General features: G+C 39.8%; 1 protein-coding gene across 4 annotated transcripts in view; it reads left to right on the top strand.

Annotated features, from left to right (window-relative positions):
* The window catches only part of NXPH1 (neurexophilin 1), a 197,285-nt gene that overhangs the window by 63,847 nt on the left and 105,472 nt on the right, over positions 1–27,966 (top strand). The gene's annotated exons all lie outside the window — the stretch shown is intronic.

Here is a 27,966-nt window from a genome sequence, read left to right as displayed (position 1 = left end):
CTGATGGCTCCCATTATCAAAGTGCAGTAAAACAAGTTTTTGGAGCTGTCCTGTTGAATGTATTTAGGGGTTAAGGATCAGCATTCTGGATAGTCCATTTTATGTTTAGATGAATGTCCATATGGATTCACCACTCAACTGACTTGAAGGCCACCAACCATCACTGTTGGTTGGGAACAGGGTCTGAAAAACTGCTCACACAATTCAAAAGTCTTTGGAATGCAAGGGCAGGGGGATGGGTTTTAACAATTTAAAGTCCTTCCTGGAAAGCCAATTAAGCCAGCACCTTCATCCCAATGGTTGGTAACAAGACATTACAATAGGTTTGGAGAACCTATGGATGTCCACATTTCATTGGGTTGCATATCTCAACAGCTCCAGTGAAGAGATCATTGGTCACGGATACCTGAAATGGTTATATGGATAACCGAAATGGTTCTGTTTTATAGTATAGGGATTATTTCCCAAGAAGAGACAGACCTATTTAAAAATAACATCACATCTGTTCTAGAAGCCATTCTCCTTGACTTAGGCATAGGCAACTATGTAAGAGCCAAGGGCCAACTTAGGCCTGCATGCATTTTAACGTTACAGACTACACTTGTATGCCATGGTTGGCTCACATGTGCACTACTTTACACCAGATATTAATGAAGGCATTTGAGGAGATTATAGAAGATATTGAATTGAAAAAAATGTTTTATAAAATATCACAAGAATACAAAATTGCAAAAATTAATAGAGTCACATGGTATGTAGGAAATGTGAAAACTTCCTAATCTCAGTGAATATGTGACAGATTTTTTTTTTAAAAAAGGATGGCTTCCTGAATTTTTCAAGCAAAATTATGATATAGCATTGCTGTGTCATTGAATTTATTTATTATTATTATTTATTTAAAACATTTATATTCCGCCCTTCTCATCCCGAAGTGGACTCAGGGCTGAGCACAGCATATACACGGCAAACATTCAATGCTGGAACACAGTTTCACATACAATACATAAACATTAAAAAACATTTATTAAAATATTAAAGTACACAATTTCAAACTCTCCTAGCCATCTGCATCAAATCCAATTGGCCCTGTCATCTTTTCCACTGCCGCTTCATTGCCCTGTCCTGAAAGCTTGGTCCCACAGCCAAGTTTTTACCATCCTTCTAAAGGACAGGAGGAAGGGGGGCCGCCTGATCTCACCAGGAAGGGAGTTCCATAGCCGTGGAGCAATCACCGAGAAGGCCCTGTCTCTCGTCCCCACCAATCGTGCCTGTGTCCATGGTGGGACGGAAAGCAAGGCCTCCCCAGAGGATCTTAATCTCCATGATGGTTCATAGGGGGAGATTGGGAGAATTTCTGGTCAATATGTCTGGTGCAGAATGACAATAATTAATTAGAAGCCTGCTTTTGATTATTTTTTTTACTGGATATTTGTTACTGATAGGAATGGATGAGACTGTCATTTTATCTTTTTTGTAAGAATTTATAAATCACAGAATCCCCAAATTTCTTCATATTTAGAGTGAAAAAATACATATGCTATTTTGGGATGGCAACATCATTTTTTATCTTGTGTGGTTTCTTGTCATTAAAAACTATATGACAGGCATATGTAACATACTTGTTTTTTTTCTGGGAATAGGCATACTAATTTAATTTGAATTTGTAGGCTTTTAAAAAAAACAGAAATAGGGAGAAACTGGCAGATATCGTTATTACTGGTAGAACTATTGTAGAGTCTATTCAGTCTAACCACCACCTCATTAGACAGTCGGTGGCAGAAGGACGTGGTGGTCCCCTTCACCAGGAGGCGTGAGGAATCCAGTGCCTCACACCTCACATTGGCTGTCTCGCTGGAAAGGCAATCACATGGGGGAAGCGTGGCGCATGTGTGGTGCGTGCGACTTCCTCCCATAGATTAGGCAACATGGGAACATTCCTGTGTTGCCAGGGCAGTGGCAGCATGCTGGTTCTGTCCCTTTGCATCCACTGAGTTGGCATGACATTGTTTGATGGGAGCCAGCTGGCTCCATGGGTGACCGGGGCTAAATCAGTGTTTGCTACCGAATCTAGCCCCGTATGATGAAGTTGTTAGAATGTTGCATCAAGAATATACATGTTTTAGTGATAATACTATTGTTTTTCTTACATTGGAAAGGATATGTTATGAAAATGTATTTTTGTCTCTAGATAATTTAGCTTTCTATGGTTGCCTTCCTTATTGCAGAATCTCAGCCCCTTTCTCCCCTTCACTCTCTTTCACTCATGTTTCACATTGACATGATTCACAGCTTTCTCAAATTGGAATCCTTGCAGCCAAACCTGTTTAGTCCATTGATTTTAATTGCATCAGGGGGACTTAATGCCAAGTCTAATTGCACATTTGTCAGCTCAAGCAGCTTGTGATTCATGTCTTTTGGCTACTTTTCTCAGAATCATAGGACTTAAGGTTTGATCTTATGTTTAGGATTTAAAATGAAAATTCCATTATTGTGGTGCACAATGCAGTCCCATACCATGTTTATTAACTTTATATTTATGAGGCCTATTTATGTATCATCTGTGTGTCTACTACTTACCTACCTATCTACGTTCTTAACTATGAATGACATAAAAACAGCATAGATCAGATGAAATCAGATTTAAAATAAATCTATCCCACATAGTTAAATGTGTTTCTGAAGAAGGCCCATGGAATCATGTAAATTTGGTGAAAGCAATTTCTGATCAATTTAAAAGCTATGCCTTTGAAACAGAAATTATCTAAATCTACTTATTTGTAGCTGAAGTATAGAGGCATGAGGAAGGTCAGAGTAAAAGAATTGGTATGATATAGTTGTCAGCCTATTAGGTTGGGAGATTAAGGCTGAAGTCCTCAGTGAGCCATGAAACTGATTTATTTCTCAGGGTTGCTATGTAGATAAACTGTGAAAAAGAGCTATGTATGCTACTTTGAATAAATCGGAGGAAAGGTGTATATAACAAACAAATAAACTTGGATTCAGCTTTGTTAGTTTTGTCAGCTTTGTTCAGTTTTGTCAGATCTCTGTTGTGTTTCTGGACATGCCTCAAAAGTCCCCTGGCAATCAATAGTATGTTTGAAAAGGCCATATGCTAAGTTTTTAGTAGACATGATACAGGAGATATTGACTAAAGATAATAGACATATTCCACCTGTCCATGTGTGCAGATGTTCACATGGCTGACAAGAAACCTTTTCCCTTTCCAGTAGAATTTCCTCTGTCATCCATAGTATGGACCTCACCACATGAGGGATTTTTAGAATCTCAGGATGCTTCTGCCCTAGTTGAGGGACAGATAGGCATGCAGCGCATCACACAACATCCTTCAACTTCTGGTGCATGTGGAGGCATCTTGGGACTCTTCCTTTCAATAATGGAGCCAGCATACTTCTGCCCTAGTTGGGTGCCACTACCCTCTATGATGGGACAAGCACTGCTGTGCCAGAACCACACGTGGAGCGATGCAGTTACCCCACAAACCTGTCATTTTGCCATGCTTGACTTCTATGGAGCTATGCTCATAATTTACTTTTGTCCAGAACCAGAGTTTGGGAAGGTCAATTTTTACCTTCAGTTCCCAGAATCCCTCTACCAACACATCCAGCTGGAGTGTTCTAGGAGTCTCAACTTTCCCCAAGCTTTTCTTAGTTCTGGTCTGAACTATATGCTGCTAAAGATAAAATGTGACAAAATCTAATTTATATCCCACTTTCTCTCTCTACAAAGGAGACTCAAAGGGGCTTACATTAAAAGCATTTCAATACAGTTTAAAATCCACAACCATTAAATATACAACCATTAAAACAGGATTAAATATCAATAGTATTTTAAAATTCACAGTTAAAATCCATAAAAACCGATGAAAAACACATTCAAAGCTAAAACCCGCTTTTTTGAGCCCCCTTCTACCCTGCTCTATATCTGATCCCAGATTATCTGCTTTAAACTGGATTATATGATTCTCCACTGCCAGATAATCTGAGATAAGCAGATAATCAGGGATCAGATCCTGGGATATAAGGCAGTGTAGAGGGGTCCTGAGTCAAGTTGGCACTTTCCATTCCACATATATATACTTGCCAATTTCACAGGGACAGATTACTTCTCTGCCATCTCACTCTTTTAAAACATTCTAGTTTCTCCCTCATTCTTCCACCTTCTCTTTTGTGTTCACTTTAGTTTTATTGTTGCTAACTGAATTTGCACTTGGTTTAGCAGAAAAGGAGAGAAGAGGAGGCAAAAACAGACTGTCCTAAACTGGGTGTTCTTCCACATTGATAATTTTTACCATCTTGACTGCAAGTTTTCTGGTTTTAATCTGTGAATTGCAGGTGGGTATGCATAGAGAAGCCAGCTGGATTGGCAGCTGAATTGTACTTCAACCTTGGTGACAGGATGACATCAAACCTTGCACCAGAGGACACACAGCCCTGTCCTCCAAGGACCTCATCACATTGATGAGGGACAGCGGGGAGTTTCAATAGGCTACTCTGCGAGGCAGTGGAGCAACTCCATCACCCCATGTTCCACATTGCCCACAGCAACACTTCCCCACCACATGAGGGGAAGAGTCACCATGTGACTTCCCTTGCGCTGGTCCTGTTGCTGCCTAAAGCACACGGGAAGCTTCCCATGTTCTGGGCAGTGTCCTAGGATGCTTGTGGCACAGATTATCAATGAAGCTCCGCCAGAAGTGAGTGTGTGTCATGTGATGGGAGGTGTGGGGCTCCATAGATGAAATGTTCTGCAAGCGTGATAGGACACCTGTGAAGACCTATGTGATGAAGTCTCAAGATGACAACAACTCACAGCCCTGGCCTTTAAGACTTTTCCACTCCTCTTTGCCTCTTAGCATTTAGCACTTGGCATTATAGCTCCAAGAATTCTGGGCAGTGTAATTCCTCTTCCTCTGTCTAAAACATCAGTAGAAACCCAACACTTCTGCCTGATTAATGGTCAAAGCAAATAGAAGTATTGATTCAATAATCACTCTCCTACAAAGCAAGCTAAGTATCTCAAGGCATTTGCCTTTCACTTGAAATACTATTGGACCTGAAGCTCTTTACCTAGTCTGGCAAGACCCTTATCTAGATACTTCAGGGCAGAATTCACATTGATTTTGATGGCGCAGACCTGTAGGGTCTCAAAGGTCGCTTTCTTCTGTGTACAGATTATATACTACTTTGTTACATAATAGCAGGAAACTGTGGACTATTGTCTAAAACGTGCCTCTGGAGATTGGGGGGCTTTAGGGTGAGGAATTTATCTAAAATAGTTTAGTTTTTAAGAAGCAGTGAGACTTTGTTATAGTACAGTGGAGGCTGGTGGATAAACAACTGCTGAAATGATCTACCAATTCTCCTTAGAAAACACCATTATATATGTATTACCTAGATACACATGGGGATGTATCTTGGGCATCTGCAGATTCTTTAGTATTAGTTTTGAATTTATTTATTTAATAAATAATAATAATAATAATAATAATAATAATAATAATAATATCTTTATTTATATACCGCCCTATCTCCACAAAGGGAAATCTATTAGGATACTGATTGAGAAAATATTTTTCTCAATCAATCAAGGAATCAATCTTTGAACTGGTCATATAATATTCCTTTTAGCTTAGTTTCTGAATTTCATCTGTGGAAATGCCAAATCAATCATGTTTTTTCTTTTTTAACATTTTAGCGGTCACACGCCTCCATCATAGCATTAAAGGAGTCAATAGTTACTGGACATCTCATTAGGCACTTCACACAGGCACTCTGTGACTATTTTGGATCACATAACCACACTTCCAAGTGACAGTCGACATCCAATTAAAAAGTAAATGTATCCTCATAAATTGGGACTACATGACTTAGATTTGTATTATTTTCTGTTTCTTCTTTTTCTTTCTCTTCTTTTGAGTGCAATTAGGTACTCATGAATATGATAAATACGACCTTCCTCCTTATATTATTGGAAAGGAAATGCTGATGATTTTAGAGGAAACGTCTTCCAAATAAATGAGGAAGGGTTGGTGACTGACTACTGCTACTTTTGGGGAACTTTTGGTTGGATTTCACTTTCAATTGAATGAATAACTGATTTCTCAGCATGGTTAGTACTTCAGAAGCTCTCACTGTAAAAGCTAAGTGCTCATGCTGGCACTTGAATAAAAGTTTATTTTTGTATCAGAGTGGACAAATTGCAGTCATATACAACCCCAAGGGGTTTTTTGGGGGGAGGGGGGTTCTCCATTTTTTTGTTGTAGATTTTCAAAGTCTTTGTGTGACCCAGTCTCCAAACTCAACCTTCCAAAACAAAAGAAAACTGATCTTAAAAGGGCCACAAATTGAAACTGGCTTGATATTGACCAGTTACAGTGATTGTGGGGTGTGCGTCATCTGTCATGGTGGTCCAGGTGCAAAATTTGCTCCTACATTCTCTTATGTTGCCTATCCTTGCTCTATATCAGTGTTTTTCAACTTGGGGGTTGCTAAAGACCATTAGAAAACACAGTATTTTCTGTTGGTCATGGTGGTTCTGTGTGAGAAGCTACTTCTAAGCCACTTCCTTGTCTAAGAAAATCCTATAACATTCACGGGGGCATCATAAATCAACAGGGATGTACACAAGCACATAAGCAAGGCATGAAGATAGCAGGCCCATTCCACAGTTGTTTCTTAGCAGCTAGTATTTATATCCATCCTGCCTCTAATCAATGCTTGAAAATATTTGACTATGACTCTCAAAATCCCCCTGGTTTAAATTACTATTAATAAAATTTGCCTTTTAATTTAAGCCTTTGAGCCAACTGATTTGATCCAGACAGAACATGTATTGTAGCAGCATTTCTCAACCTGGGGGTCAAGACCCCTGGGGGGGCACATGAAGGGGTGTCAGAGGGGTCGCAAAAGACTATAAGAAAACACAATATTTTCTGTTGGTCATGGGGGTTCTGTGTGGGAAGTTTGGCCCAATTCTATCATTGGTGGTTCAGAATGCTCTTTGATTGTAAGTGAACTATAAATCCCAGAAACTACAACTCTCAAATGTCAAGGTCTATTTTCCCCAAATTCCATCAGTGTTCACATTTTGGCATATTGAGTATTTGTGCTAAGTTTGGTCCAGATCCATTATTGTGGTTGGGGGTCACCACAACATGAGGAACTGTATGAAGGGGTCACGGCATTAGGATGGTTGAAAACCACTGCTCTGTATAGAAACTCATCTGGAATCCTCCAACATACTGTATGCTATTATAAACATTCTCTACATCACTCTGAATGTGAGCAATGAATAAACAACCATTGACTCATTTTGTTTCAGAAATCTGGACTTACAAATTATTAACATAACTCACATATGAAAGGAATAACTTTATTAAACTATTTCTCTTCCTCTGTCTGTTAACAGTAGCCAATATATGGCCATATTAAAATTCCTTGCATATGCTTCCGTATTTGTCTGAGCTTAACCTGGAAATCACACTTCCATGAATTGATCTTGACTTTTTACTTGTTGGCTGAGAAGCAAAGAGGCAGCGAAAAGGAAATCTAATTACTACATTATTTATTTCTTTAGATTACACAGCCATACAAAATATTTTTCTTGGTATATTGGTTTTTAGGACTGTTCCTGGGGTTGTTTGGGATGCTGGATAGACCACAACAGCTCTAGTTTCTTAGATATAGTTATCATGAGTTTCTATGGGCAAGCCTGTGAAGACTGGTATAATGCATATTTTCTGTATCTCAAATATTAATGTGTATAGGAAAAACTGATGTCATTTTTGGAATCAGCAGGTCAAATATACCCAGAAACAAGTCTAACGTTTGAGGCACTAAAATGTGTACTGGCTAGTGTTACTTATTCTCCCTGCCCTTCAGCAATTCATTGTTATGGCAATTTATTGCGCACATTCCCAGAAAATTTGGTCAACTCAATTAGCTAAATAATGTCCAAAAGATCAGAACCAGCAAGAATAGAGACAAAACTCCTAGAAGGAAATACCATAGATACGGTACCTTAACTGAGAAGTCCCTTTGTCTAATTACCACCTGCCTAAACTCTGAAGCTGAGGGAATTGAAGGAGGGTTTTGGAAGATGAGCATAACAAATAGGCTGGTTCATGTGGGAGAATGTAGTCCTTAATGCAAAAATATATAGTTGTTTAAACTATTACCTTTTGTGATCAAGGGCAACCAGGTAACCTATCTCCAGAGTGTGTCCTCACTCTCATCTGACTAAAGATTTAGATTGGTGTAGTAGTTGAACATCTGGGGGGAATTGATATAAATTCCTTTCCTGACTTACTGGGCAGGGTAGTTGTGGTGGTGTATGCTCCCTGCCACCTGCCATGTTAGGAGCGCTCCCTCTTCACAGGGAGCACTGGGATTTCACATGCACCTTTGTGTGTGTATAGTGCTTTACCAATCAGGGTGAGCCTCATGATTAGTTCTGTTTGGCTCTTTGCAGTGGATATGAGGGAAAACCCCCATGTTTGCAGGCCGGCTATTTAAGCTGGCGCAGCTGCTCCTCTGCCTCTGTTGCCTTCGAGCTCTCCCCTCCCACCATGTTCTGTTGGTTCTGTTATTGTGTCTGCATTGTATTGACTTGTTACAACCTGGGGGTCATTAGCATGGGCCCTGGATCCAGTGCTGGCTTGTTCTTCCTCTCATATGGGAGTCTACCAAGTGGCCTGTAAAGAGCATGGTGGTGCAGGTTTCCTGGTGTGGCATGGATGGGAACCTGCACTACACACTTTCCAATTGATTTCCAGTTTTGGCTAGAAGGAGACATCTGGATTTGTCCAGAAGCTCCTGCTTTGGTGCCATTGGGCTAGCAGCTGGACTGTCAGAATCTGTGATCTAGGACCCATGTATTGGTGCTAACCCTGTTTTCAGTTGTAACCAAAAAACAAGTTGTGCCCTTTGTTATCCCAATTCCGGTGTTTGTCTAGAACTTGGCCCTGGCGCATAGGGGCAGTCACCCTGCATCCACAAGTGTATGAACTGCTCACAGATGACCGTCGTGGTCTTGAAAGGGTTATGTTACCACATGTAGAATGGAGCTCAATGCTTCACTTTATACATTATTTGAGCATTCTAGAGATGGGTTCCCAGCTAGTAAATAATTGTGTATAAGTTGATTTTTTTTGGTCAAAAATCTGGGCTGACTTATCTATGGGTCAGTGCTGGAAACAGATTATGACGATGACAACGATGACAACAGCAGCTTAGTTAGATTTGTGCTCCCCACTATTCTGGCTACTTGAAGTTGAACGGTGGCCATTTTTAATAGGGACTACTGTATAAGCCTTTTGAGATTGTAGGCCATTTTAATAGAGACTACTGTATTAGCCTTACAAAGCTGTTGGCCATTTTTAATAGATAGGCATGGACACTTAAGTAGCAATATCCACTGGGGAACACCCACCCCTTCACATACACATTGCTGCTTGTGTTTGTCTAAATTTTAAATTTGTCCCTAAGTTTTACCCTCAACCTATTCATGGGTCATAGTTGAATTATAATTTGGACCCACAAACCTCTTCTTGACTTATACATAAAGGTGACTTATACAGGTATATATGATAATTAGACCATTAATTCTGACATATCCCATGGAAAGCAACATACACTGTCTAAAACACCACATGATTACCTATCAGTTAAGAGAGAGGCTATATAGCACCATTTTGTGTCTGTTCAATTTGAAGCTAGATAATGCATTTGAGCAAATTGCAGAGTTTTATATACTCCTTGGGTTGCAAAAAGCAAATGTGGACAATTGCTGCAAACCACAGCTCTTCAACAACAATTGTGAATCTTTATTTAACCTACCACATTAATTTGTTGTACAAACTTGCAACTCATATATTGTAACCAGGAGAGCAATTCAGTTGGGTGTGTACGCCTTAAAGGACAAATATTTTTCAATCGATCCTTTGAAATTAAGGTCATATTTTTCTGATGAATCTCTGGATTCCCCCCCCCCCCCCACATGAATGCATGTGTGCTCACGTACCTCGAGCTCAGATAGCCACATTATAATGCTACCAGTGTGATAGTCTCTCCAGTATTTTTTGAATGCTCCATGGTCAGCATCTTTTATCTGCTGTGCCCTTCAATTACTGACAGAAATGGCACATGAGCACTTGGAGCAGAAATGTTCCATTTGTAAATCACCATACAATGATGAAGTGAACACAGCTACTGTGACCAAAGCTTAATGAGATATGGTAGGGTAGTCCAGTGACATTGATGGAGATTTCTGGACTTCTAGCTTAAGCAGCCCAGCAGGATCTTTTTTTTCAAAAAAACTGTACCATTATTAGCTAAAAATGAAGAAAGTAAGAAAGAAATATTTGGAGAGATTAGAGCCAAAAATAGTTGCCTTGCACTGGACATAGAATCTGGATACTTTCATGTAAAAGAAGAAATGCACAAATATTTGTCTTATATACCTTGATCATTCCTTTATGGGATATATTTAATCCTGTGAGTATCTCACTTCTCAGGTAAGACACATATTGTAAAACAAATATATTTATTTTCCATCTGACACAATTTCTGGCTTTAAAGTGAAAAAGAAAGGGTGGAGGGAGATATAAAAGAGGTCATCAGCAAATTAAGTGCGAAAAGATCAGAGGTGAGATAATGAGCTCATTTACATGAGATGCAGGATTTGTTTCAAAATGTACAACATTAACTAGGCACAAATTCACTGTTTCAACATCGCAATCTGAATTAATGACTGTAAATCAAAAAGAGCCCCCCTTTCATCAACTAACAATTAATCTCTAGACAGCTCTATGACGTTATTGCTGTTTTGGTCAGCTTTTTCATTTTGTAACTGCAGGAAGTTCAGAGATGATTGGGTCACTATTCATCTAATAAGATGCTTTTTCCCCTTGTTAGCAGTTTGAATCAAAGTAAATAACATAGCCCACCGAAACTGAGAAGAGCTTTTAGATCTAAAGCAGAACTACTGATGGTTGGCTTGTCAGCCCATTGAGTCTTTTTGGAAAGCTATTTTTCCTTCCAGTGGTGCATCACGAAGCAGAGCACAGAGCATAGCATAATAAAGGTTTGTCTCTTACAGCAGAAGAATAGAAATAAAATGGTTCTTTGAATTTTCCTTTTATACTGCCTTGGTTAATGATTCTATGTAACTCTTCCATGGCCTGCTAATATCACTGATACATCCTCATAAAATAGAGGTGGGTAAAATGTGATCTGCAATGCTCTTTTTGCAACTTTTCTCTCTCTTGAAATGAAAATTGTCATTTGCCAGTATGGGATGTGCAATATTGTATCCTGTATGTGCCTTGGTCTGTCTTGTCCTGTTCTATTGCCCAGCTTTGTGATCCAGGGGTCATTGTCTAAATTATTGAAGAGTTCTATTTCCAGAAATCAGACATTGGTAGCATCCTGATCTTGCTAAGGAAAACACAGTGAAGCATATAACCAAAGAAATATTCCACTTAGCTTTGGAATGACCAAAAAGTATGTGCTCCAGTTGTCCCTATTTGACAAGGACACTCTTAAGGCCTTTCCACACAACCCTATATCCCAGAATATCAAGGCAGGGAATCCCACAATATCTGCTTTGAACTGGATTATCTGAGTCCCCACTCAGATAATGTGGGATTTTCTGTCTTGATATTCTGGGATATAGGGTTTTGTGGAAGGGCCCTCAGTTACTCCTCTGTTGTCCCACTTTCCCAGCTGTTTCTAAAATTTCTCAATTTCTCTCTTCTTCCATCACTTTGCATTTTATCCTCAGTTTACCTGAATGGTTGCAAATAGAGCTCAAAGTGACAAAATATTTTGCCCTCAATTAATTCAGTGGAGAGGGAGGACAAGAAGCTCAGGCAAAAGCAGACTTCTGCAGCATCTCTTTTCTTGCCAGTTCTTCCTCATTAATATCTTTTGACACATTCTGTTACTTGGTCACATATGTCCCAGACTGACCAGATGACCTGTAGTGCCTGCTGAATCTGCTGTCAAGGATTAACAGTGGATGGGTGTCTTCAGTGACTCTCCATATGGTTCTTCATCTCTAAATCAGATTTGGACTGGACAGCGCCTTCAAAGAGAGGCATTTTCAAAGAGAGTTGTCCTCTTGGAGACTTGCAAATAAAGGATTGCTTCCTGTAAAAGTGTTGCTGTACCATTTTGAGTGCTATTTTCCTTTTCCTGATTGAAAGAAAACAGGAAGGATGGGTTACTTGGATTAAAATTGGAAACCATTTCATCACACTAGAAAATGAATCTACTTTAAATCCGGTTTCTGCTTCCTGCAGAATTCTGGGGTTTGTAGTGTAGTGAGGCTGTTAAAGGCTCCTCCCTAAACAACAACCCTCAGAATTCTGCAGAAGGCAGAAACCAGATTTAAAGTGGATTCATTCTCTAGTGTGATGAAATAAGTTTTCCTTACAATGGAGATACTTGTAATTCAGTTCTCTGTACATTTATTTAGAAGTTAGTCCTATTTATCTCTTTAGGATTTACTTTTGATTAAACTGCACACAGTTGGTGTGCATGGTTACTATAAATATCAGTGCTTGGTAGACTGAATTATCTGAAAGTATTTGCTAGACAGATGGGCAGAATAATCCTAACTGCTAGATCTTCTGGGTCTGCAGCACTGGGGAAGGCATCTGCTTCAGATATCCAAATATGCAAACAGAAAGTTTGCATCTATAAATGTAATGCAAGTGGTATTCCCACCAGCTGGAAGACCTGAAGTGGGCCTTTCCAACTGCAGAACGTGACAGAGATAGGTTTGGTACCATTGCACACAAAGGTTGTCTAGGTTACTCAAAGGTAGGTCCCTGAATTACACCAATCCAGAGTTGTCTTGTTTGGTTTCCCTCCAATATAGTTGTTGTAGGAATGAAGCCATTTTGGTAATTAAACATATAGAGTATAATTTCTCAAGTCTGAGAGTCAACTATATTATTGCTGTAGTACCAACTGCAAATTCCCACTTGTATCCTGGAAATGGCATTCTTTAAAACGTGGCAGTGTTTTCATCAGAGCATTTCAAATGAAGGGGGAAAAATCACCTTGTGGCATCTTGTCTGCCTCAGAAACAATCCCCTGAATGTGAAAATGTGAGCTTTCAAGGGAAAGATCTGTGGAGCATGAAGTGAGCAGTTTGTAACCTTATTGTTCTGTTATTTTATTCTCATATGTGATGGTTCAAACTCTTTTGAATTCACAAGAACCTAGTCTCCATGGAAATAGCAATGACATGTGCCTATTGTAAATACTCAGGATTTAATGTACCACCACTGGTAAGGACAATTGAGTGATTGCTAGGGATAAGGAAGAATTTTGAATGGTCTGTATTTTAAAGCACACTGATCTATGTTGAATTTCCTGGCCTGACGTAGATCAGAATACAGTTATTGATGCTTTCCCCCCAGAATGCTGATATACGGTTTTGGGAGACAAAAACTGTGTATGTTTGTAGGGAATGTTGCACAAAAAGTAAATGTATTAGGCAAATGCATGCAAAAATGAAATCTTGCATTCCCATGTTGGTTTGAAAATCATAGCTGATGTGTATATTGGACAGAAGGGACATCTTTGAATACATGAGCGACTGACTTGGAACAGATATTGCCCATTGCTTTGGGTTGCATTTGCACTGTTCAGATACAAACATAAGGGCTAAGTCCAAACACATGATGCAGTGCAAATGAGGAAAGGGATGAGTTTGGCATTTAATCCAGTGGGATTGAAAAAAACTCTCCCTCGAGTCATTTCCCAGTTCCTGTGTTCCTTCCATTTCGCATTGAATTTAACCAGCCAAATAAACAAAGCGTAATCTCGTTTGGTGCATACCTCAGTGTTGGCACTTGAACAGTACCCAGTGTGCCAGCTGCTTCTTTGTTTGTTTCTTCTTGCTGTATTAATGGATTACACATCACTCTCATTACTTAGTGGAAGGACAAAACAAAACAAAGAGGGAGAGCGGGAGAGAGAACACTAGGGATATGTGGATAGGAAAATGGTGTTGCATGGTGGAGAAAGTAGAAGATAAGGCCTTGGGTGATGTCTGTTTTTGGGAGGTGGATTTTAAAAAAATATTTAAAGAATATGTATCTTTGGCTTTGCACGAATGCAAGAACAAGGCCCTCCAGTTTGCAGTTTGTTAATGTGCACAGACTCAGCTTACATTTTGTCTTTGTTCTGTACAAATACCTTCGAGACAAAGAATCCAAAATGCCCAGTTTTTTTCAGATCATAGGTAGCAATGCATGCTCTTCCTGCCTCCATTAATCATTTTAATGGTTTTGATATAATTAAAAAGGAGAGAGAAAAGTAAGAGGAGAAGGAGGATTGGGAGGAAATGGCTGGGGGAAAGGGGGTTCCTGCAATGCAATATGCCTTTCATAAATGGGACTGTTAGAATTTAAGAATTGCAAACCTATATGTGCCTTAAATACAGAAGCAACTATGATGAAAGAAGAGATGTTGAGCCCTACAAACCATTTTCTTGCAGACAACCTTTATCACACAAATACCAACTCACATTTCCTTCTCAGCTTTCTTCATTTGAAAGACCTAGGGTCCTCCCACACAGCCCTGTATCCCAGAATATCAAGGCAGAAAATCCCACAATATCTGCCTTAAACTGGGTTATCGGAGTCCACACTCAGATAATGTGGGATTTTCTCCCTTGATATTCTGGGATATATGGCTATGTAGAGGGCCCCCTAGTTCAGGAGGAAATGCAGATCTTTTATTGGTACTGTTCTTAAAACATTTCTAAATGAAGATTTTATCCTGATGTTCCTCTAATACGAAACATTATCCTCCATTATTTTAGCACTGCTTCTTTCACTTATTTTTTAACATGAGCACAAGGCAGGATAACTGCACAACAGTTATGGTAATGATAATGGTAATGGTGATGTGTTCAGGGCAAGAGAATGGCCACCACCATATAGTTCTATGGGAACAAGGCAGATGGAAACATTGTTTGGAGGTCTGAGTGGGAGGCTTAGGGCCCTTCCACACAGCCATATAGCCTGGAATATCAAGGCAGATAATCCACAATATCTGCTTTGAACTGGATTATCTGAGTCCACACTGTCATATAACCAAGTTCAATGTGGATTTTATACAGCTATGTGGAAGGGGCCTTAGGGCAATCTCCACTCGAACACACTGATAGCTGTGTCCCAGCTCAACAAAACCTTTTGTTTGACAACCCTAGAAACTCTGTCTGCTAACCACTCTACCTTTGATGATCTCCTGCATATCACTTGAGATCGATTAGTAGACCTCAATTTACATTCTGTTCACCTCTGATATGGACATGGGCAATTACCAGCAGTTATTTATTTATTATTTATTTATAGCATTTTTACCCCGCTCTTCTCAACCCCCCCGGGGGGGGGGGGACTCAGAGCAGCTAACAAAAGGCAACAATTTGATGCCACAATCAATAACACAGTATAAAATCATAAATACATACAGAGTTAAAACAATAGCAATTAATTAACCAATTATCATAACAGTCATTAAAACAGTCATTAAAACAATACACAGTCCACAAGCCCACTGACAGAACAATAAAACTGTATCCTCATACATATCTTGCCAGTCTATTTCCAGTCAAAGTGCTGCTTTATGTTTATTGTCCGAAAGCCTGGTCCCAAAACCAAGATTTTAATTTCTTCCTGAATGCCAGGAGGGATGGAGTCCGTATTTCATTTGGAAGCAAATTCCACAGGCGGGGGGCTACAGTTGAGAAGGCCCTGTCTCTCGTCCCCACCAGCCGCGTTTGCGATGTTGGTGGGAGCGAGAGCAGGGCCTCCCCGGATGATCTTAAGTTATGAGGTGGGACGTAGAGGCAGATGCGTTCGGACAAGTTAGCTGGGCCAGAACAGTATAGAGCTTTATAGGTCAAAACCAGCACTTTGAATTGAGCTCGAGAGTGGACAGGCAGCCAGTGGAGCTGACACAACAAGGCGGTGGTATGTTTCCTGTTTGTAGCTCCTGTTAGTACTCTGGCTGCCGCCCGTTGGACTAACTGCAGTTCCCATTGTGCTGTGTCTAGAATCAGTCTACCTTTGATGATCTGTTGCACATCATTTGAAGATCTATTAGTAGACCTCAATTTACATTCTGTTCACCTTTGTTATGGGCAAATACCAGCAGTTTCCATTGTGCTGTTTATCAATCTTGGATTGGAAAGCAAGTGAAAGTGTCTCCCTGCAAATGCTTTAGGTTTAGCAATGGTAGCAAATATGAAGTATCTAAGTATGTGGCATCATTTAGCTCATTCCTGTTCTTGACAGCCAAAGACATGCAATTTCATCACATGATTACTACCTTATATTACAATGGTTTAAATGAATGGGAATCAGGAATAAATATCAGTCAGGTCATGGTTAAACATTTATGAATAGATTATTTGCGGAATGCTGGAGAATGGTCTACTATATATTACCCATATGTAATAAAGAAATGCATGAGAACATATGCCCACATGCTCATGCACACACACACACACACACAATTTGAATGCTACAGGGCTTTAAAACATCACCACCAAAAGCCTTATGACCAACGTTTGTCACTAGATTCTCTTCCAGTCTGCCTGCTTCACTGCTTATTATAATATGAAAAGATTATCTTACTGGGATAATGGACAATAACAAAAATTGTAATTCATCCTAATAAGCATGAATAGTAACCCACATGCCTTGGACATTTCCAGGCAGGCATAATTTATCCCTATCTTTGGCTGTGAAACAGTGTGGATCTCTTAACTGAGTCCCTGACAGATGGTTTGAGCTTTTCTTTTCTTTTTTTTCCAGGACTCCATTTCCAATCATTTTGCCCATATTGCAAAATTGGCCTTGAAAAAGGGTAAAGAGTTGTTATGCCGCATTAGCATCCCTCCTGAATTGCTCGCTGTGAAGGGCATGAGAAAAACCAAGGAAATCAAAAGAGGAATGCTTTTTAAAGTGTGCCTTTGAAAGTTACAAATGTTCAACACATTGACGATGGTAGATTATATCACAAATCTCCATTTACATTTGAATGCAAGCACATTAAGGATAATAATGAAAACACAAACACCCTTGGTACCTTAGTTCATAAGCCATTTGGATGGCATTCATAATACCATTTTTTTTTAAAAAGAGGGGGGAAGTGTTAAAAAGTGCTGTAATTTGGGAAGGCTTCCTATAGTCTTAAATTCCTGCTGTTCTGCTCCACTGCTGGTTCTCAGATGAACAGAGATTTTCATCGTGGCTTTCAAGTTTTTTCCCCCTACCAGCTCGTATAATGAAAGCACTCTGATATCTGCATTCATTTTCCGAGGAACATGAATTGATCACATTCTCTATGCCATTTTTTTTCATTTTCTTTTGCAGCTTCAGCTGACTGACTTCTTCATAGAAAAGTGCTGCTCTTTTCTTCTTGTCGCCTTTTAGTTTATGATCAAAATCAATGAGGACTGAAGCTTTCAACAGCCATCTATAAAATGCAATTACTGTATACAACACACAGTAAAACTCCTGTGGTGTATATGTTGAGACATAATTTATGCCACTTACCTCCAGAGTGGTATTGATCTTTCTGGCCGAATGTCTTACAAAAGGGCCCTTGAGTGTAAGCTCAAGGAAATATGTGGTTATTGGGACTGATCTATAATTTGATTAATAATGAGCTATCACTTCAACTCTTCTCTTTATATTGGAAATGTGTGTGCGCGCGCCTGCCGAGGTGACCTGACCTTATATCTTTGGCTTGGCTTTTTTTTTTCACAGCTTTCACGGGGTGGGTTGTCTGACTCACTGCTTTTTCATTGTTGTGCTCTCCATGGCAAATGTCAGTAACTATCTAATGGGGTTAAGAAGAAAAAGCATAATATAGGTATATAACATTTTCAAAAGCATAATATAGGTATATAACCTTTTCTTGGATGCTAAGCAAGCTTGGGTGTGGTGGGGTGTTGTGTATGTTGCTTAGCAAAATATGGACCTTGGATGTATTCTTAGGAGGCTTCCAGACAGCACTATATCATAGGTTTTCAACAGGGGCAAAAAAATCCTGGGACTTCAGAAGAGGTCCATATTCTGAGACCAATAGGTCCCAGGATTTCTGCCTTTGTTGTCCAGACGTGAGGCTCCCAAGATGGCTGCCATGGGACTTCTGCCAGAAATTTCAGCAGTTTTTTTTAAAAAAAACTTAAGATGCAAATGGCCATGTCCTAGAAGCATTCTCTCCTGACATTTCACCTGCATCTATAGCAGGCATCCTCAGAGGTTGTGAGGCCTCACAATCTCTGAGGATGCCTGCCATAGATGCAGGTGAAATGTCAGGAGAGAATGCTTCTAGGACATGGCCATACAACCCAAAAAACCTACAACTCAGTGATTCCTGCCATGAAAGCCTTCGACAATACATTAAGATGCAAACATGAGCAGATGTGAATCATTGTATAGATTTTGTTTCTGAGTTATATAAGCTGCAGGGCCATCTGTGCAGACAGGTGTTGTTCCTGTGTTATACATGTCTGTTTCTGATTGATCTTATTGTGAAAAGATGTATAATGTTGACTAGGGGGCCACAACTTTGTCCTGACCAGAGAACATGTGCCCTCCAAAAGTTTCATGAAGTATCTGGCACACAAACTTCCCATATTTTACTCAACTGACACCTTCTTTTTAGGAACCGACCAATCAGCAACAAACTTCTAAAACCCAGTAATAAACCTAGATAAAGAATCACATGATTTTCAATTGCAGGCAGGCCGGTAGCCAGGATTTTTATTTTGGGGGTGGAGGGGGGGGGGGCTGAGTTTGATTGGGGGGGTGAAAAGAGGGTCTGCCCTAGCAAACCCTTTGTATCGTTACCCCAATACCCCCGTGCATATGAGATATATTGAGCATGGTGATCAGGTCATGATATGAATGAACATAACAGTTTAAATAAGGTACCACTAAGGCCTTTTCGCAGACCACCATGAAAATTTTCAGCTCAAAACTGAGATATTCTCACACCTAGAAATCTTGCGTTTCTTGCCTTTTGCAATTCCAGGGAACAGCATCTGGCCACCTTCCAGTTTGCTGTGGTAGCTCATGGAATAAAATGTACTGTTTGGTCGGGCCCTTAGTCAAACAAAGAATCATGATGTAGTGCAGGGCAGGCAACTGTAGAGGAAGCAAACATTTTCCTACCCTGCGCCCATCTGGCAGATCACATTCATGTATTATGGCATCCCTGAAGTGAAGCAACAAAATATTCATATTTGGGATGTTAGCCATACTATTCCTTTATCCAGCATGGAGACATCACAGGCTTATCTGAGATAGCCCATTCCACTGGCATAGACCTCTTACAGTCAAGAAATTCTCCCTGACATTTAAGTGGAATCTCTCTTTTCATATCTGAATCCTTTGTTTTTCGTGAGAAGAAGAACAAGATAAGCCTAATCCAATCCTTCAGACATTTAGTTATGGCTGCAAATTCACATGTTAACAGAAACTCATAGCTTTCAGGAGGAATTGGCCAATATCAAATCTCTTTGCAAAGATAATTGTCATGTTGTGGTTTGGTTGTATAAAACAAGTAAAGAGGGGATGCTTTAGCGAAACACCTTTTGAAATTCTGGTCATGGACAAATCACTGAGCAGTGAAACATTTTATTTGCAAAGAACAAACTTCTATTACTTGATCTCTTGGTACCTAGTCTTAGGTAAATTCTCCAAATAAAAGGCTGCAGGGCAAAGTCACTAAACTGACAGGTTCCATTTCAAACTCCGTGTTCCCTGGGATTCTGGACAACAGTTGGTAATTTGTTGTATTGTGTTAGAAAACACTGAGTATTAAAAAAGAGTGGGGGTCCTTTGAAGGCCAATTCAGTTTGGCCATAGGCTCATGGAGCTGGTAAACTTCACCTTTAATTCAGTTATAGTTTACATTTCAATCTTGTTGTCTCAGTCTTTTGAGATTAGGAGTTAATTGCGTATGGTTGAATGCTTTCTTTGTGGCAATTACAGTGTTGTCAAAACCACAATGAAATAATAGAGATGATGGAAAGGCTGGTCTCCATAGCCTAAGGTTGGTAGCAACAGGCAATGGAATTTAGACAGTAGTATGTGCCTTCCACTTGTGTGCCTTCAAGTTGCCTGTTGACTCCATGAATTTCACAGGATTTTCTTAGGCAAGGAATACTAGAAATTGTTAGCTAGACGATCCTGTGAAATTTAGCTTATAGCATCTAGTATTTCTTAGTGATCTCCTGACCAAATACTAACCAGAGCTTGCTTTGCTTAGCTTCCAAGAGAAGCTGGGATTGACTGCTTTTAGGATAAGCCTGCATAGAGTTCTCCTGATATGATATGGAACCTAATCATATCAGGGTCAGAACAAGATCTGATGTGATTTGGATTAATATGGACCCAATCCTCTCAGATTCAAACTCTGAACCAAATTCAAATACGAGTAACCATATTGCTAGTCCTTCCTCCTTAACTTATACTGGGAAGCCCCAAATGGCTTCACAATACTTGTAGAACTGCTAGGCCTCAACAGAGTGGGTGGGATTAAACCATACATATTTTGATCAGATAACCATGTGAGATTTGTGATAGGGCCTTGTGAAGTTCTTAAATGCTATGGACTGCTCAGTCTTTGCAATTGATTCAATTTATGTCCTGGTATTGTCGTGAGATTGGAAAGATGAGGACCAACCTTGGCCGTTAATATTGATTTCACATCCGTAACCCTTGGTAGATCACTCAAGTGTCTCTCTGCTGCCCTCAGAGTTACAACATGTCACTTCCATTATTAATTTAGCCTAACTTTCAACAATTTAAAAGGAACATTGGGAGCATTGATACATTGTAAATCACCATATTTGAGGGGAATTTAAAACATTCTAGGAAATTTTGAGGTTAAAAAATCACATTGGACTCATGGTGCATTGAGATTGTCCTGGGGATCTGGAGGCCGTGTGTGGTTCTCAAATTGTGTGCATACTGGTCTGTCCTAGAACATGAGTAAGTACAGTTCATTAAAGTCGAACAAAGATCAGATATCAAAATGATGATGAAGTAATAGCTTATTTGAGAAGAGAGTACTGTTACTTCATTGTATCAGCAACAAGCCAACTGATGAAGCACCATAAGGAGGTATGGGTGATGTGAAGATCCTACTAAAGAGGTGTGTTATCAGGTGACCACAAGGGTGGGGTGGGGGCAGGCCGTAGGCGGGGGAGGGGGGGGGGTTAAGGGTTCTAACTCCCCCCTCCGAAACCTGGTTTACTCAAGAATTTTAACTGGTTAACCAAGTTATGAGTAAACCAGGTTTCTTTTTAACCGGACACATTTCAGGGCAGGGTTGAACTTTTAACCCCCCCTCTGGCTATGGCCCTGGGTGGTGGCTAATTTGCCACATTTTTGCCTTGTTGCAGGCTGCTTTAGGCCAAGGAAGTGAATTGGAAGTGACTTCGTAGATAGATTAATGCAGGAGCAGGCTTCTACAGAGAAATATCACTGTAAAGTATAACAGTGCCCCATTAGCCCTTGAGATAAGGTGTTTTTTAAACACCTGAGATAAAGTGTTTTTAAAAAAATTGGATGGAATAGGAGCTCTGTGGACAGTTAATATGGAAGGTATACTATTACAAAATATAACAAAATAAAACAGTAAATGACCATGCGAATGAGCCCAAAGGAAATTAATGTTGAATTCCATCATTATAAAACCTGAAGTGAAGAAAATGCTGTCCCATCTGTTCTTCCCATTCTGCCACTACAGGAAACCTCTCTGTAGTATGCTTTGCATTTTTTCATCCTGTAAAGTAGAGGGGGGAAAGATCATAAAAAGAATTCTCAGAGCAGAGTATTATAAACTCTACATTACATGGAAATAGCACTAGGTTAGGGTCAGAAATAAATTGCTGGTACATATAAATTAGGGTAGATTTGCATAAGCAATAAAGCTATCCCTGATACGTATACTTATTGTCTTAGATAGCCTGGAAATTGGTTTGAAATTACTACAGGAATAAAGAAAAGACAGTTGATTGCCTTTGAGGATGAAAATATGCCAAAGGCAAAAATCATTAGAATCCCCAAAGAGTTGCGAGAAGGTTCTGGTGACTTTGAGGGCATTTTTTGACATTTGCCGTTGCTTGGTACAAGCACCTGTCAGCTTCCTGTGTATTTTTAATTCCACCGGTCAAATATGTTTACTGCCCTTGAATCATGGAATTTACTCCTTTACACTTATCTGTCAGGATTGCTTTTTTGAGGTTGTATGACATGATTTGCCATTCTTTGGCCTTTGTCTTCTCAATTCTTGTTCAAAATGAACCTGGATTTGTTCATTTTGATTTTCTAGCCTGCAAAGTAATAATATATGGCCAGGATGAAAGATTATAGACACATGGATATTTACACCATAGAATGCCTTCATTTTGTGGAGGCATTAACCTCTGTATTTTTGTTGTCAGTTACCATCAAGTTGGCTTCAACTTATGGCACCTCTATGAATGAGAGCCCTCCAAGAAAACGTCACCAACAAGCTTGCTTAGGTCTTGTAAACAGCAGGCTGTGGTTTCCTTGACTTATCTATCCATCTTTATTGTGGCCTTTCTCTTTACTACCACATCCCATTTCACCAAGCATTATAATATTTTTAAATAAATCATGCCAAATATATGTCCAAAGTAGGATTGCACTAGTTTGGTCATTTAAACTTCTAGGGAGAGTTAGCCACCTTCAGTCCCCATATTAGGAGATTATGGGATGAAAATAAAAATAAAGTAAAGTAACTAATTCAGGCTTTCTTTGGTCTAATTTCTATTTATTGATTATTTTGTCATCCCATCAAGGAATGGGAGACTTAGAGGACCAGCGTAACACAATCTAGTTATTAAATACATAAAAAGGTATTTATGACCATGCATTTCAGTGGAAAGGAAAAGGAAATGGGATGCTTTTAGGTGTGAGAAACCAGAAGGGATCAACTTAAATTGCTCTTAAAGCAAGAGAGTGGGAAAAGAGATAATGTTGGAATTGTTGAACATGTTCCCCAGTCAATTGGGAAGTAGTTAATTGACACTGTTACCTCCTCACCCAAGCTAACTGCATTGGGATAGACAGAAACAGGGTTCCTGCAACAATTTTCCATTAACTGAAGATTACTTTTGTGAAGCAACATGGCAACCTCCTTGGCAATGGCCAGCTGTTTCTTGAGGAACAGATTCCTGTGATTTGCAGCTACTGCTTCTCAGTAGGTTGGGATTGGGGATTTCATGGCTCTTAAATTAGAGGGCACGATGGTGAATTTCTAAGAAGTCACAAGTGCATCGCTCTAAGTTGCATAGTCATCACAATCATGGATGAGAAGCTGAAATACAACAAACAAACAACCAAACTTTCCAAACTTTCCAAACTCCTCTCCCACTTTTTAAAAACACAATTCACTACAACAACCATTGTTTAATTTAATGGATTTACAAGCTAGTAGGAATATAGGATTTGAACCTGCAGCAAGTTGGAGGATATTTGAGATAGTTGGTGTTAAGTCAGGGCTGAGGTTATAGAAGAGGTCAGGCTCTAATGCTGCTCCTCAAGAAATCAAATCCTGGGTGTCAGGCCTGCCATGTCCACAGCCTGGCAGATGCCAAACCAAATCCCATAGTGGCCAGAGAGGCTGACCTCCTTGGAAGGAGATGACAGAGATGTGGCCTTAGGGACACTGTTGTGTCAGCCCCCTAATTCCAGGAGCAGAAGGAAACCAAATGAATATTGCAGCTGTATTTCAGAAGCAAAGGCAACAGAGGCAGAACTCTAATCTGTGCATTGACAGCAGCATCTATGTATCTCACATGGATTCCAACTGAATGGAGATATAAACGCAGGAGGCATTTCAACCCCCTTCTCAGTTTCTATTTCAATGAGATTTTCCGGCAGGCCCACCCAGCCAGTTTCAATCATGAATTTTAAACTTGTGTCTTATGTTTAATCTTTGTTCTGTTTATTTTAATATGTATTTTGTAGAAATATGTTTTAATATGTGTATTTTATAGGAGGTTTCAGCAATTTTTTTCTTACCTGCCTCAAGCCACAAGGAGAGGTGGGTAAGAAATAAATTATTGTTATTCTTACTACTACAGAGATGAGACTATGAAAGGGGAGCCTTTATTTTAACTCATTGGTAACATCAGCACAGCTATGGAATGGGATGTTTTCAACATTCAAGGATTAGACAAGGATTAGAATATTTAATATATGATAAGGCTGCCTTTTAAGGACAAGCCCTCACCAGGCAGCTTTTGTTGCACTGAAATAGAATCAAAGTACATTTAAAACAAGAATATAGAACATCTAAGCATAAAAAAATAAATGAAAGCAGCACAGAAGGAAGCAAGAAGAATGAGTAAGAACAATAAAAAAACATGGAAGCAACTATAGTAATATCATCAGACAGCAAAATATAATTGAAACGAATACAATAATTTAACATCAGTGTTAATTAATAGCAGTATATTAATTTCGGAAAGAACAGTGTGGAACAAATAGCTCATTGATGGCCATTTGAAAGGCTGTAGTTATGCAGCAATACAAAGCTCTGTTGTAGGGATATACATCCTCAACTCTTTCACCCTTGCATGTGAGGAGAAATATTTGTAGTCATTTTTTCCCCTGCTGGAGAACATAAATGTTTCTCCATAGCATTTTCCTGTATTTGACATACCTGAAATGTAACATTGGATTTTTTAATGTGTAGAAAAACACATAAAAACACATTTGGGAGTTGTAGTTGCTGGATGTATAGTTCACCTACAATCAATGAGCATTCTGAATCCCACCACCGATAGAATTGGGCCAAATTTCCCACACAGAACCCCATGACCAACAAAAAATACTGTGTTTTCTGATGGTCTTTGGAGACCCCTCTGACACCCCCTCATGACCCCCCCAAGGCTCCCAACCCCTAGGTTGAGAAACTCTGCCCTAGGTACTGGTTTCAAAGAGACATCACTCTGGGCATATTGGGCTTTCCCTCCAATCTCAGAACTCCCTCTCTATTGTGGAAGTCAGACACTTAAAAGGCTAGCAGTACAGACAGAAAAAACAGAGATATTTTGAAATTTTGATATTTCAAATGATTAAATTAATTAAAATATTATAATGCCAGATTCATGAAGCGGGATTTTGGGAGAGAAATGTCAATGCTTGGAAGGGGATCAAACACAATAACGCCCCATACCTCATGCCTCTGAAGTGATTCAACAGGAGCATATTTGTGTTTTTGCTGTTTTATTCAATCATATACCAATTCCTGATCCCAGAAGATGCCACCCCCTCTCCTTCAAGGATGTCTGAGACACTTTTCAAAGATTTATGATGGGCGCAGATAGGAAGTCTCCCTGCATTGTGGGAAGGGTTCCGTCATACATTGTTATCTCTCTGTTTTTAAACTGTCTGGAAAGGTGGTGGTGGTGGTGCGATGTCATAAAACTTCTGCTATATTTCAGGATGCTTGACTATTGTGCAATGTTCTGGCAGGCCCATCATTCTGATTGATAGATTTTCCTGGCTGTTGGAGAATTTCTTTTTCAATCTGGGAACAAATGTTCTTTCCATACACATTCTCACTGGCCTTATCCATTCTAACACCTACACTTTCAGCATGGTCATGTGATAAGCAAAGACTAGCATATTACACATGGTCATCCTAAATGAACTACATCAACACATAGGTAGAGGAAACATCCATCCTCTATTCATCAGCAAATATAATGAACACATAAAATGTTTTTTTCAAGGCCTAACCCCAATTGCTAGGCACAGCTTAAGGAGGCTCATTAAAGTCTTGAGACACTGAATTGCATTGGATTTGGCTGCATGGTTGTTAATAATGTTTTTAAACATTATTTTTAAATGGATTTTAATGTGAAATGTTGTGATATATTGCATATGTATTCTGTATGTGTTGGCATCAAATTCTTGCTGTTGTAAGCTGCCCTAAGTCCCCCTTCATGGGTTGAGAAGGACGGGGTACAAATGTTGGAAATAAATAAATAAATGAACAATTCAATAATCCAAGGCATGGTGTAATAGTTTCTGTACTGGACAAGGACTCTGGGAGGCCAGTTTTTGAACCCCACTCAGTGAAGGAATTCTACTGAGTCACTTCGGTCAAATCTCTCAGCCTTAACAGACGTCAATGGCAAATAGTATTTGATAACTGTTTGCCAAGAAAACCCTAGGAGACAGTAATCTTAAACTGAAATCAAAGGCACACCACAGGTACAAATTCTAATTGGGACTAACAATTAGATTTAGGACCTCGTCACATTGAGGTCGTTAAGCCAGGAGTCAGCGGGGAAATCGGTTGAGCAGTGGGGGCAAATCTGTCGGGCAGTGGGGAAGACTGCGTATTGCCCTAAGCACTGCGTATTGCCCACATCGGCCTCTTACCCATCACATGGGGGAAACTGTCACTCTTCAGCTTCCCCCCACACTGTCCCCGACTTAGCTACCTGTGTTCTCAGGGCTCCATCCTAGGACACTTCCAGGACAGAGCCAGGATGGAGCTCTGCCAGAAGTAGCCTTGTGTGTCACGTGACTCCATCCTGGCTCCATCCTGGAAGCATCCTAGGATGGAGCCCAACCCCATGTGATGAGGTCCTTAGGCAAGGTGTGGATTTTGTGCAGAGCTCCTGATATTGTTGAACTGTGACCCAGCAATGTTAGTCAGTGTAGTCAATGCCAATGAATACTGGGAGCTTCAGTTTGACAACTTTTGGAGGACAGCATAATTGCCAGATCATACTCAGGTCTGTTGTTTTATTGGCTCCTAGTGACATTTTGATCCCAAATTGTTAGTTTTCTTGAAAATGCCTAGAAATTGTATCCATGGCTAATGGTGACTCTTTTTACCCGCAAGATGTCAAGGGCCTTGGATTAGAAATTGGTACAACTGGATAATATTTTGTTTTATTACAACCTTGGGGGAGGGGGAAATAACTACATTGGTGAATCTAAACAAAATGACTAAGAGCCCCTGAACTGATTGCTGTACATTTGAAAGAGAGACTGTACTGATAGCCTTGGACTTTTGTTAGTCTTAGTGCCAGCTGGAGGCCCTCAGACTCATCACAGGGACAAACCACATAATTGCAACCTTGATGTGGTGTGCATTTGATCAGTCAAAACCAAAACGTTGCTGGGTCATGCATTTGATCAGTCAAATCCCACTACACTGTATTTGTTTATATATTTGGATGATTTTCAATTTGTCTACTTACATCAGAGTTGGGCAATAAGGAGGGGCAGTTTTTGTCCCTAAACCGCCATGGTGGACAATATGTCATTTTCAGCTAAATATTAATGGGGGGGGGGAGGGGTGAATCACAAATGAAAATTACTTCTGGTTGTGTATTCATCACATGTCAAGATATTTAGGGGAGGGCTATGTGCATTGGGAGGGATTCAGCTATAGAGATCTACTGTCATAGTTCAGGGAAAGTGAACTAGAGCAAAGAATTCCACATACCTCACCAGGCTGTGGATCCTAGGGTTCCATAGGATGGATCTACAGCAGTTAAAGGAGTATAAAATGACAGCATGGATAACTATAAACCTTTTTTTAAAAAAAGGAATGTGGTGCATGAATTGTGCATTTCTCAATACAGTTTAACTGAATTCAGTTAAGGCAAACACAGTAAACGCTTCATATTTGCTCTTCTCTAAAATCTTTAGGCTCTCCAGCATGGCTCTATGGTCAATATCCAGTAGAAGTTGATCATAGAGTTGTCCTGAAGGACTTCATACCATCCAGACAGGTCCTAAAATGCAAGAACTCTTGCGCTTATACTGGAGGCATCCAAACAATGCCTCCAGTAAAAGAAGAACAATGTGTGACAAAACAGGAAACCCCTGCTCTGTCACAAATT

Source organism: Anolis sagrei, chromosome 6 (assembly GCF_037176765.1).
Source record: "Anolis sagrei isolate rAnoSag1 chromosome 6, rAnoSag1.mat, whole genome shotgun sequence".
NCBI classification, from domain to species: domain Eukaryota; kingdom Metazoa; phylum Chordata; class Lepidosauria; order Squamata; family Dactyloidae; genus Anolis; species Anolis sagrei.
Note: the sequence above shows the minus strand (reverse complement) of the source record. Positions and strands in the feature narration are given on the sequence as shown.